A 12,992-nucleotide genomic window follows, 5' to 3' on the forward strand; every position below is an offset into this window, starting at 1 on the left:
TGACTGGAGCACTGGTTTATAATTGAGGGATCCAAGGTTCGATACCTGGTCTAGGTAAATAAGGTAGCGTGAAATTTTTCCTTAAACGCTCTTCCGCGACAAAACCGATAGGTCTTGTTGAAGCACCATAATAACCAGATGAAATTATTGAAAAATTATTATTCTCCAAGGAGACCTAACGGTCTCATCATAGAGCACTACGGAAATGCATTTAACAAGGATGCTTTCGCCTCCTCCCGTACCAATGTTGCTTATTTGACCTCTTATTACTCTCGAGTCCTTAAAATAAGGTGGGGTTGATAATAAAGAGAGAGATTTGAATTTTAGTCCAGATTTAGTAAAAGGGGGTGGGATGAGGGTTGTTGAGAGGTTTCATAAAAAGTTGGGGGGAATTTTTTTTCTTCTAAACTATATTTATCTCGGTCAGTTTGCAAAATCTTCCGATCGGATACCATTTTACAAATTAAGTATTTTTTATTTTTTATTTTGAGTTTATAATTCCTAATAAGACCGATTTTCACTGAATGTTTGTTTTAGATTTAAGATATAAATTTTTTTGTAGATAACAAGTAAAAAAAATAAACGGGGAGGAAAGGGGAGTATTACTAAGCTTAGGGTGGGTGGAAAAGTTTACCAAAAATTTTAGGGGATTTTTGCGGGATTAGTTACACATTCTGAAATTGGTCAACCTACATTTTCCATCGTATCTCTACTTTTTTGATAATCTCCTTTATTTATTGCAGGTTTTTTTAATTTACTTTTTTAGTTTGACTCTTTTCTTAAATATTTTCACATATATCCGTTAAGCTTAACGGAGTGATTGTCGGAAATGTTATTGCATCTTTTTAAAGTGAAAGAATGTTAAAAACCTCATTCAGTTGTTTGGCAATGATATCAATCATAAACTTAACACCAACGCATGCGTCATATATACATGTGACCAGATATTTCTTAACAAATAAACATAAGAGAAAGAAAAGTTATATTCAAATTATGATTCCGATGAACATACAACACAAAGTATATCGTCGAATAAACTTAAAATGCAACGCTAACTTAAAATACAACGATGTGCCAACGTTAAATTTTTGTTGTTACACATACATAACTTTGCATAGCAACAAGCTTTTGGTAGTCGTAGAGTCAATTTTTTATACAAAATTATAACAAATTTTATAACATCATTTAATATAACTTATTAACTTTTTTTTTTAAACTTATAAAAAAAATTATTTTTCAATTTTGTATAATTCATAGTGGTCATAGTGGTTAGAGTTCTGGCACAGAACCCAGAAGTTCGTGGTTTGACTAGCCTAACGAGCAATATTAGTACGGAAGAAGGCGTAAACTTATAATTAAATACTCTATTACCGTGCTTTGTGATAAGACTATAAGGGAGAACCTAAGTAACTTTAAAAAAAAAAAAAAAATACTTGTACGTGGGAACTTTGTAACATTATTGAAGCCCAGAATACTGACAAATTTAATAAACAGCTTCAGAAAGCAATACCGCTTAGTAAGAAATAGTTCATGTACAACTAATTAATTAGTAATTTTAGACATTATTTCTCATTTTATTTCTGCAAATTTTTGCCAATTGATGTAGTATGCTTAGATTTTGTCAAGGATTTTGAATAGGCACAACACAAAAGGCTAATTTATAAGTAAGTAAAAAGAAAACTATTTCAGTGGATCGACGCTTTCTTAACTGATTGGAGACAAAGAGTACTCCTGGATGATATTTTATTATTGTTAAATGCTGTTCTTAGTGGAGTTCCACAAGGATCATTACTCGAACCTTTAAGTAAAGGTCCGAGTAATGATCCTAGTGGAACACCACTAAGAACAGCATTCAACAATGAATAGTAATTACTATTCATTGTTTACATTAACGATTTATCTGATACAATAAAGAATGATTGTAAACGATATGCCAATGACATTAAAATCATATAATATTTGGATTCCTCAAATAATGGTTCACTATTGAAAAACGATTTAAAAAATGTATAATTGGTCTAAAAAATAGTTGAGTTAAGTATAATAAAATGTTTTGTGATGCATAACGGTTTAAACATCGTAAGCAATTATTTTATTAATAACATTCAGTTAAATGCAAAAGTGAGCAAACGAGATTTGGGTGTGGTTTTTACAAATGATCTAAATTGGAAATAAAAATTAATTGCATGCGCCTTTAAAACGAACTCTATGCTTGGTATGACCCGAAGTATTTGGAAATTTTGTACTGTATATATTAAAATTCTAATCAAGTTCTCTGTTTTAGTTTGGTATTTATTTATAAAAGCTGACATAAAAAAAATTTGAAAGTGTTCAGCACAGGGTAACAACCATGATTTCCGTTATCATAACAACGATATTATAACGGAAATATATAACGATATATATATAAAATTGATTCTGATGTTATAAGTTTTTAAAGATATTATCTGTGTTAAACTGTGTAATTGACTAGTTTTTAAATCTAATGTCACAACAAGTGGTCACAGTACGAATTATTCAAGAGAATAATGATAATATAAACCCCAAAATAAGTTTATTGCAAATAGAGCAGCAAACAATTGGAATAACTTACCTAGTAAATTAGTAAAGTCGACTTCAACAATTGAATTTAAAAATAGATTAGACAACTTTTTATTAAATTGTGTCTTGTAGTTCTTATGAAATGGGTGTCATAATGTTAATGAAAACACAGCAAATATTATACTGATATTTTCAAAGTTTTCTGTTTTGCACAAAATTGAATTTAAACCTAAATTATATACTCTTCCTTGTTTGCATTTAGCAATTGATCTGTACAACTTTCACACAAAGACATATTAAATTCAATATCAAGTTCACACTATAAGTATGAACGTGTATATAGAATTAAAAATTACCGCAAAATAATATGTAAAAAGATATATTGTCAGATTTTCTTATCCAATAACTTTCTAGTTTTATCAATTTAAAATTTTTGAAAAAACATTTGTACAGTTAGCAGTTATATGGCGCCTTGCGCTGCTCATTTTTAGAGGTTTCAAGTTGAAGTTACATTTACTTCAGATTTTTTTTAACCACTTTTTCGAGCAGGTTGGCAGGAAATAGAAACCGTTGAAAACGAATTAAAAACCGTATCTTTTTTCATTTTTTGACCATTTTTCTAAATATTTAAAACCTTCAAAAAAGAGGGGGTCCTAGACTTTATGTGGATGTATCTTTTGAGCGTCAAAATACATTTTGATAAAATTTGAAACCTAATTACAATTTATGTTTGCATTCAAGATAAAGAATTTTTGTTTTTCGAATAATAATTTCCCTCAACCAGGGGGATGCAGGGGTCATTTTTCAAGGGTATTTCTGCCCCTGTGATCTGACTGCCGTAATTTTTAGCAAAAAAAATATTCATTTTAATAAATATTGGCACAATAATAGTTGCAATTATCTTCTTGTCAAAAATATATTAGGAATGCAACAAATTTTCACACACAAAGCATGAATAAATCTCCGATAACTATCAGACCAATGAAATGCCACAAACAGTATTTTAAAAATTATAATATGTTACAAAAATGAAAAAGAAACATGTATTTTTTCATAAATATATTCTTGAAAAATCTTCGTACAATCTCGTTGAACTGTATTCAACAACCATATCTTTTTCACCGTGATGGACATTTTTCTTAGACACAACAAACTTTTTCAGTGTCTTCTTTAAGTTTTTATGTACTGCTTCAGATGTTTGTTGTGATGTAATACCAAGCGGGATTTTCTGCCTATCAAGATACTCCTTGAGGTGAAACCTGATTATGTGAAACTTCCATCCAAGTGAAATCTCCATTGCAAATACATCATGGACATATACCTTTAAGCGAAGAATGAACTTCACAAATTTGTCTATTTTTTCTTTGTAGGATATATCGAGTTTCATCCCAAAACAGCATTCAGCTACTAAATTAAACAAAATTTAACCAAAATTAACTTGCTGAAAATAATAGTTTTAACGTATTTATGTCTCATAATTTTATTAAGACTGGTAGGTCAATAGTCCTTTATCTGTACTAATTGAATTAAAAACGTTCTAAGAAGTGTTAAAAAAATTGAAAAGTGAAGTACCTTCTTTAATCCTCAGGGTTTCAATTGGAGAATAAAGTGTCATTTCGTCCAATGTTCTTAAAACTTTGGCACAGTTAGGCCCATCAAAACCTTTACTTTTATAGCCATGCCTGATATCCGTTTTCTTTTCAAGAATCTCCATCAGATTTTTATCAGTGAAGAGAAGATCGATAATTTTACTCACACGGTGTTCATAAATATGAAATTCAGGTGGTGGAACTATGTTGATAATTTCTTCAATCAATTTCTCATCCAACAGTCATGGATAACATTTTTATAATATTGCATCTGTATACGAGGTTTGTTATCAAATTGGTATTTTTCGAATTCATCAGCGAGTGATCCGAAAGTCCTTTGAACTCCTTTTTTATCCATCGGCCCACCACAATAGCAACACGAGTATTTTCCACCGTGACCCTTCATCATAGAAAATAACTTATAGGTATTGCTTACTTAAAGTATAAAATATAAATGAAATAAGATACTTAATAATAATCCAATAATAATGTTGATCAATTTGAGGTCAGAAGCCGAGGTAAACCTCAATTGATTGAGTTAAAGGAGTTGAATAGGTGTTTTCAGATTGTAATGATTCTCTTCTACGTTTTGAACTATGCTTATGCCAATCACTTTTTTGACTCCGGTGTACTTCTGATTTCTTGGTTAGAAATCTAATACTGATGGGTCAAACAGGTTCATGACAATCTTAAGAGATCCCTGCCCTCCATCAATACCAACACGTACAACAGAATAAAAAATAGCAATTTTTCTGAAGGAAAAAGGTTCAGTTACGAGCATAGATAGATCAGTACAATAAAAAATATCTTTTTCAAAAAAGTTTTTACCGATCTTGAGCTGATATTTATCACATCGTAAAACTTATTCAAGTAGCATGACCTGTTTGTAACTTCAGCATAGGTGTTCTCCTGTATTCCAGATCGTCCAATGTTTTTTCTTATCTCTTCCATTATTCCTAACACTGCACAATTTGGATGATCATGGTTTACCTTCATGTTTGTGATTGTTTCGCTTTTTATATGCCTAATAGGTGATCGGTCTCTGTATACTTTAACAGGAAGAGCTTTTCCTGTTAAAGTATACTATCACAAACAACAGTTATTTTTTTTAGCGTACAAGAAACAACTTTGTCAGCGATATTTTGATTCTTTGAAGTAATTAAGGCGTGAAGATTTTGAACAGTTTTTTGTCTTTATCAACACAACAAAAACATATCTATTTCCTATTTTCTGAATGAGATCATGCTTTTTGCAGACTCGTTTTGTACAAAAACGTTTTTATTTAGTATTTTCTATATTAGATTTTTTAAATTTTGTAAATCAATACTCTAACAAATAGTTTAATTTAAACAAATTATCAAACAATCGACATAATTTATTGAGACTAATTTGTCTAAACTATCGTGTTTATGCCATTAATTTGATATAAGATCATTTGCAATTAGTAATAATAAAAATATATTTTGACGCTCAAAAGATTAGCCCTATAATGTTAGGACCCCCTCATTTTTTGAAGGTTTTTAATATTTAGAAAAATGGTCACAAAATCAAACAAGATCCGGTTTTTAATTCATTTTCAACGGTTTCTATTTTATGTCAACCTGCTCGAAAGAGTGGTTAAAAAAAATCTGAAGTAAAAATAACTTCAACTTAGAACCTTTATAAAAGAGCAGTGCTTACCCATGTAAGTATTTTCTAAACTATTTTTTCATGTCCTAAAAATAAGATCTCTAAACTGATTCTTTAAGGAAAGAGTTTCTACCTTGTTATTAAAATTAGATGATTTCAGATTAGCCATAAACAGCTTATTACAAATGAATTGATATGACCCGTTGTTTTAAAAAAGATGGCTAATACTCGAGTGTTGGTGTTTATTTTTTGCACAATTTTTTGCAAAAATACTTCAATACAAAATTTATTTATTTCTTGCTAATTAACAGCAATACTTTTGTAATTGGTAGTTTTGTAAAAATATAAATATATTACTGCTACATTTCAAGGTTATGTTACTGTTACATGTCAAGGTTGCTTTCAAATAGTACAATTAATAATGTTAAGTAAGCACCTACGTAACCTTAGTAACTATGATATAAAACAATTATATTGATTATAAGCGTGATATAAAAACAAAAATAATAACAATAATAACAACAACAACAACAACAAGCTATTTATTTTCCATAAATCATTTTTACAATAGTTTTGATAATAATAATAATAAAATAATAATAATAATAATAACAATAATATTAATAATAGTAATAATAATATATTATAAAATATAAGAAAAAAATTAATACAAATTGTAGTAATAGTAACAATAAGTGTTTACAACAACTACAATGAAAAAATAATAATAATAACTAATATTACAATGGTAGTTATGAGCATAAAATACTGGTGGTTATGAGCATAAAATTATTTATAATAATAAGTTAATGATTTATTTTTAGGATGGTGATGCTCATACAGAAATCTGATCAAAGGAGTGACACCAATTTTTAAAACACAATATAAGTAATAATAAGCAAGGGCACACACTGAAACACATGGACCGCAAACACATAGACCAAAGCACGCAGAACATACACTAAAACAAACATGTAGAAATTATAGTTTGCAGGTTTTAATAATAAAAAAAAGAAAGAAATAAACAAAAAGTACTGATGATAGTTGTAGAAATGACAAAAAGAAAATTAAACTAATATTTTAATCATAAGGATAATATGTCTAAAAGTTAGAATAAAATGTTTTTCAGAATTTTTTAAAATTGATATTGCTTAAGATGGAGTAAAGGTATTTTAGGATATAGTTTTTAGGACTCATTCAAAATACATGCAAGGTTCCTGTTCCATTCACAAACACACGGATAAGCAATAGAATGTCTACCATACTTCTGGGTTTTAAAAGATTGTTCATTTAGTTTTTCATTGTGTATATTTCTAGTAGGGAAGGAATGTAATAGTCTACTTTCTGTGAACAAGTTTGTGATAAAAAATAGTAAGTTTTATTTAAGGTGTCAAAAACAAAAAGAATACTAGCATACTTTTAAAGGTTTTTTAGTTTTTAGCATAAGATTAGCATACTTTACTAGTGCTGGATATATTGGAATGAAAAGTTTTTTGAAGGACTTCGATGTATCAGATTTAATTGGTTGGAAGTTTATTATCCTAATGGATTGATGCAGAGACAATAGCAACTTCTTAATGCAATAGTTTCCAACTTAACCCTAAACTTGACAACAATATCTAAGATAAGATGAGAATAATGCATAGTAAATATTCTTAAGTGTAGCTTTATCGACATAATGACAGATTATCGAAAGCATACCGATAGCTCGAGATTTCATTAATGTGAAAGTTCCATGTAAGATTACAATCAATTAATACACCAAGATATTTGATAACTCTTGAAGGAAATTACCGTTTATTATTAATTTTGATTTTTATTTCAACATTTTTAAAGAAATAGTTTTTCTCGGAAATGAAAAAAAATTAGTTCAGATTTTCCGGTGTTGAGACATATTAGGTTAGCATTTTACCAGTGAACTATATCTTTTAGATCCGAATTAACATTCTTACATAAAGAATGATACGATTTGTTGATGTGCAAAAGATTTGTATAATCAGCAAACAGATGAACTGAGAAGAAGTGAACAGAGTTGATTAGGTTGTTAACATAGAACAAAAATAAAAGAGGAACTAGAACAGAACCTTGAGGAACACCACTAAAAACTGATTTATTACTAGAATTGAAACCATTAATACTTACAAATTGTTTTCGACCTGAAAGATAATAATATTAACAACAATGATTAAAATGATAATATTAAACTTTTTGATAATTAAAAAAAAATAACAATAAAAGTAATAACAATGATAATTAAAACAATATATAATGGTAAATAATTAATAATTATAATAGTTACGTAATAAAAATAAAGATTTAAGTAAATAAAAAAATAATAAGAAATTCTTCAAAAATTGTAGCATTAAAAATAAAATAAAATATATATATAAAAAAAAAGAAAACAAAAAAAAAAAATATATATATATATATATATATACACCTATGCATAGAGACACGCGTACATACACATACATATACATTTAAAAAAAAAATTAACATTCTACTTACAGCAACAATAAAGCAACAGCAACACTTTTATTAAATAAACTTCTATATAAAATAAAAATAAGTGATAAACCAGATGGTATACAAAAATACTACAATAACATAAAGAAATAGTTTTTTCTTTAAATACGTTTTTTTCTTTTTAAATTCGCTCTAACATTGTTCTTTACTTTCTAAAACATTTTACTTCTCATCTTTCTTTGATGATGTTGTTGTTTTTTATTTTGGTTTTCTAATGTTTTAATATTTTTGCTTATTTGTTAATTTTCTTATTATTCATTTTTCTTTACTTCTTTTTTTTATCTATTAATTTTTCCATCTTCTTTTTCCTTTTCCGAAAATTCCTTCTAAAGTAGTGAATCACAGCAAATAGTTTATTGACAAAACATTGCTTTGTACCTAAATAAAATAGCATCACTAATGTTTATTTAATTAAATAAATTATCATTTTATAAAATACATTGCATTAGTTCAAGTTATTATTAAAAAAAAGTGTAAAAATTAAAATATATTAAATTAAAAATTCTATTTTTCAATGCAAATATTTTTAAAAATTATTAGATATAAAAAGGTAAACTAAACTTTAATTATAAAAATCAGTAAAAAACTATTGATGTAAAATGGCAAAATAAAGCAATATGTTTTTACATTCTGTGGCCAATTGTTTCTAACTAATAGTATATTATAAATGGTATTTCAAAAAGGTATGGTAAGTAGGTAAGTAGATAACACAGTTTTTGTTGCGATAAAATATGTTTAACACACATGCACCTGATAGGTGGATCTGGTTTCTTGGTTTCACATTGTAATACAATGACTAATACAAAAAAAATATTTGACTATCACAAAAAAGATTTGCACATTTCTGTACAATACAATCTTTATTATTAAATTCACAAACAATATAAGGAAACAGTTTTTCATATCATTTGCATTGTGACACATAGAAGTAAAAACAGCTTTATATTTTGAATAATGGCATACTTATGCAAAATGACACACTTATACAAAATATGTTTGAGAACACAAGTTGAAATGTTTAAACACAAATAAACTGTGTCAGATAGTTAGACCTACTCAAATCTTAACCTACAAAATTGTCCTACAAAAAGAACATCTAATAAAAAGTGGAACTAATTTTTAGATAACGCAATGAAGCATAAATTGTTTTCAACCAATTATAGTCTTTTTCATTTTAAACCAATTTATGACGTTTTTGCTTTAGACCAATATATTTTTCAACCTATTTTATAGATTTTTATTTTTATTCGATTTGAGATAAATTAGTTTTCAACCGACAATCTAATCTGTGTTTTTGATGTGTTTTTTTTTAAACTATGGTTTTTTTTTTAAAATTAACAATCAATAAGTTTTCCAAGCATTCATCGAACCTAATACCTCCTAATTCTGAAGACAGCGGTTCAACCCCTGCACCAAGGCTGATCAAATTTGGCTTGTATTCAAATCAATAACTAAGTATACAAAATACATACTAAATAGACATAGTTATAAAATAAAAAATACACTAGGTTGAATATTAAGTAAGTTGGCAATTCAGTAGGTCAAAAATACAAGAGGTCAACGATTTAGTAGGTTGGAAAATTAGTAGTTCATGTTTTAGTTAGGTGTAAATATCAAAATCAAAAATTGTCAGTTAAAAATCAAAAATGTCAAAATCTACAATTTAAAATATAGTTATGCTTTTATTTTAAACAAAAAAATAAAATCTGAACATAATTTGCATAATGTTAGAAATATTATTATTATGTTATCAATATAATAAGCATTAAAATAACATTTTCAGAAAACAATGTACAATATATAAAGTTATATACAATATATATATATATATATATATATATATATATATATATATATATATATATATATAGTATGTATGTATGTATGTATGTATGTATGTATGTATGTATGTATGTATGTATGTATGTATGTATGTATGTATGTATGTATGTATGTATGTATGTATGTATGTATGTATGTATGTATGTATGTATGTATGTATGTATGTATGTATGTATGTATGTATGTATGTATGTATGTATGTATGTATGTATGTATGTTAGGGCTGTCCAGAAATTATTACACAACCCAGAACATAGCCTAGTGAAGTTTTTCCCATTATACTATCAATGCTTTATTCAAAAACATTTTTTACAGATTTATTTAAAGTCTTCTAGGGGTTGCTCAAAGCTCTTGAACATTTTAAGTAAATTTTAACAGAAAATGTACAAAAACGCTATGTTATTTTTAGTATAACTGTCGAAAAATGTTGAAATCGATCAATTTAAGTTATTGATTAATTAAGTTATGGATGCCAATTGATAAGTTGATGATTATTTAAGTTATTGTGAGTACTTTTTTTTAAATTTTACACAATTTTGACCCAATTTTGACCCAAATCAAACAAATTGTATATCATTTTCTAAAACACATAGGAAATATTAATTTTGTTATAATAGTTATTTATGTTACCTGCATGCTATGATTGGGTACATACAATTTTGCATTTTTGTTTAGAAAAAATAGAAAATGTTGACTAGGAGTGGAAAAGAATTAAAAGTGACAAACCCAATTATACCGTCTTCGCCATTACCTTCGAGTGTTCCCGCAACTCCGTCATCTTCAAAACCTACCACTAGAACTAGTACAAATTTTTGGTTGATTGGTCAGCCATGTTAATCAATTACAGGAGCATAGTTACCTACACGCAGACAGGTGATGAAGTATGTTTTATATCTGAGACATGATCCTGATAGCGTTGGTAACAGTGTTAAGAATGAAGAAATTTCTTACATCGTTGCAGACAGTGTTGCAGATTTTTGGCAGATGGCTCGCATCAAAACCAAAGTAAGACAAAACTGTAAAGTTGATGTTCTTGGATTATGGAATGAATGGACCAGTTTAAAAAAAATAGAAGTCGTGCGACCGACCCTGGTAACAAACGAGAAAACTTCATCTCAGAGCTTGATATGCTTTTCGACATTGGTGCTCCAGATGCAATTGATTACATAATAAAATCTAGACTTCTATCTCAGAAACACAAAGATGATGACATTGCGTTTTATCTTGATCAGAAACATGAAAGAAAGTCTAGTATGAATGGCCAGGATAAAATTTTTGAAGCAAAGGCTTTACAGTTTCTGACCAGAATTAAACAGCAGCAACAACGACAAGAAAAAGAAACAGAAAGACTAGAGAAAAAAGCAGCTGCAGAGCTAGAAGGAAATGAATTTTTTAAAGAGTCGGAGGATGATGCACAAGTTGGTTGTACGGAAATTGATCCGGATTTTGAGCCAGATCACATTATTGAAAAAATAGAGTTTCAAGAATTTGTTACACTTCAAGTTCCCAGAAAAATTATGGAATATGACGAGTTAACGACAGCAGCCAATCGGTTAAAGTTGTCCGACAATCAAACTACAATGATAGTTTCAGCTATAATAAAAGCAGCGGGTGGCAATCTAGACAACTTTGATGTATCCCATTCAATTACGCGTCGAAAACGAATGTCAAACAGACAGCACATTGCAGAAAACATAATGGAGAAAATGAAGGAAAAACCACCTCAATTTGGTGCCATGCACTGAGATGGAAAGTTACTGCAGGACTCTTTTGGTGATAAGTTTGAACGTCTAGCAATTCTTCTGTCAGGTTCACCAGAATTTTCATCATCAAATTGCTGGGTGTGCCACAACTAGGAGATTCTAAAGAACAAACTCAAGCTGATGCCTCATATGATCTCTTAGAAGCATGGGAATTAAACGAATCAGTTGTCGCTTTGGTATTTGATACTACAGCAAGCAAAAGTGGGGTCCATAAAGGTGCAGCTAAACTTATCGAAGAACTTGTTGATAAAAAGCTATTTTATCTTGCTTGTCGTCACCATATCCTTGAACTTGTAGCTAGCGCTGTTTGGAAATCACTGTTTGGTGAAATCAGAGGACCAGAAAACAAATTGTTTGCTACCTTCAAAGAGGCATGGTCAGGTCTCGATAAGCAATCACCTATCCAGTTGCTGAAAATTGAAAATCCATGGTTGTTGGAAGTTAAAGAACGAGTCATTGAAAATTTAAAAACGCTGTTCAATAGCAAGGAATCATCTGTGTTTCCTCGGGATGACTACCAAGAGTGCGTAGAAAATAATCTTATTGTTCTGGATGAAACACCACCTCGTGGTACCCATTTCCTCAAACCTGGAGCCATACATCAGGCTCGTTGGATGGCTTGCCACATATATGCTGGGAAGATGTTGATGTTTTCAAAAGCAATGAAATACGACAAGGAAACTGTGATTAAACTGGAACGTATAAACAGATTCTTGGCTTTTTTTTACACCTCAGCATGGATGCAAGCCAGTATTGGAGCCGATGCTCCCGTAAACAATTTAGAACTCATTCATGACATTATGGATTTCTGCAATGCAGACAGAGAAATTGCAGATGTTGTGGTAGCCAAACTAAACAACCATCGATGGTACCTCACTGAAAAAGTTGTTCCTTTTGCTTTATTTAGTCATCATCCTAAAATGATTGACCATGTTAAGCGAGAAATAGCAAACAAATTGTGGACAATAACAGTGCCTGAAAACTTCCAAATGGGTAAACCAATCTTCAGAAAAATCAAACGCAACACAACATTGAAGAGCCTGTTAGGACCGGAGTCACATCTGTTGTTCCAGAATCTCAACATCAGAAGAGATTGGCTTGC

This window comes from Hydra vulgaris, chromosome 06 (assembly GCF_038396675.1).
Source record: "Hydra vulgaris chromosome 06, alternate assembly HydraT2T_AEP".
NCBI classification, from domain to species: Eukaryota; Metazoa; Cnidaria; class Hydrozoa; order Anthoathecata; family Hydridae; genus Hydra; species Hydra vulgaris.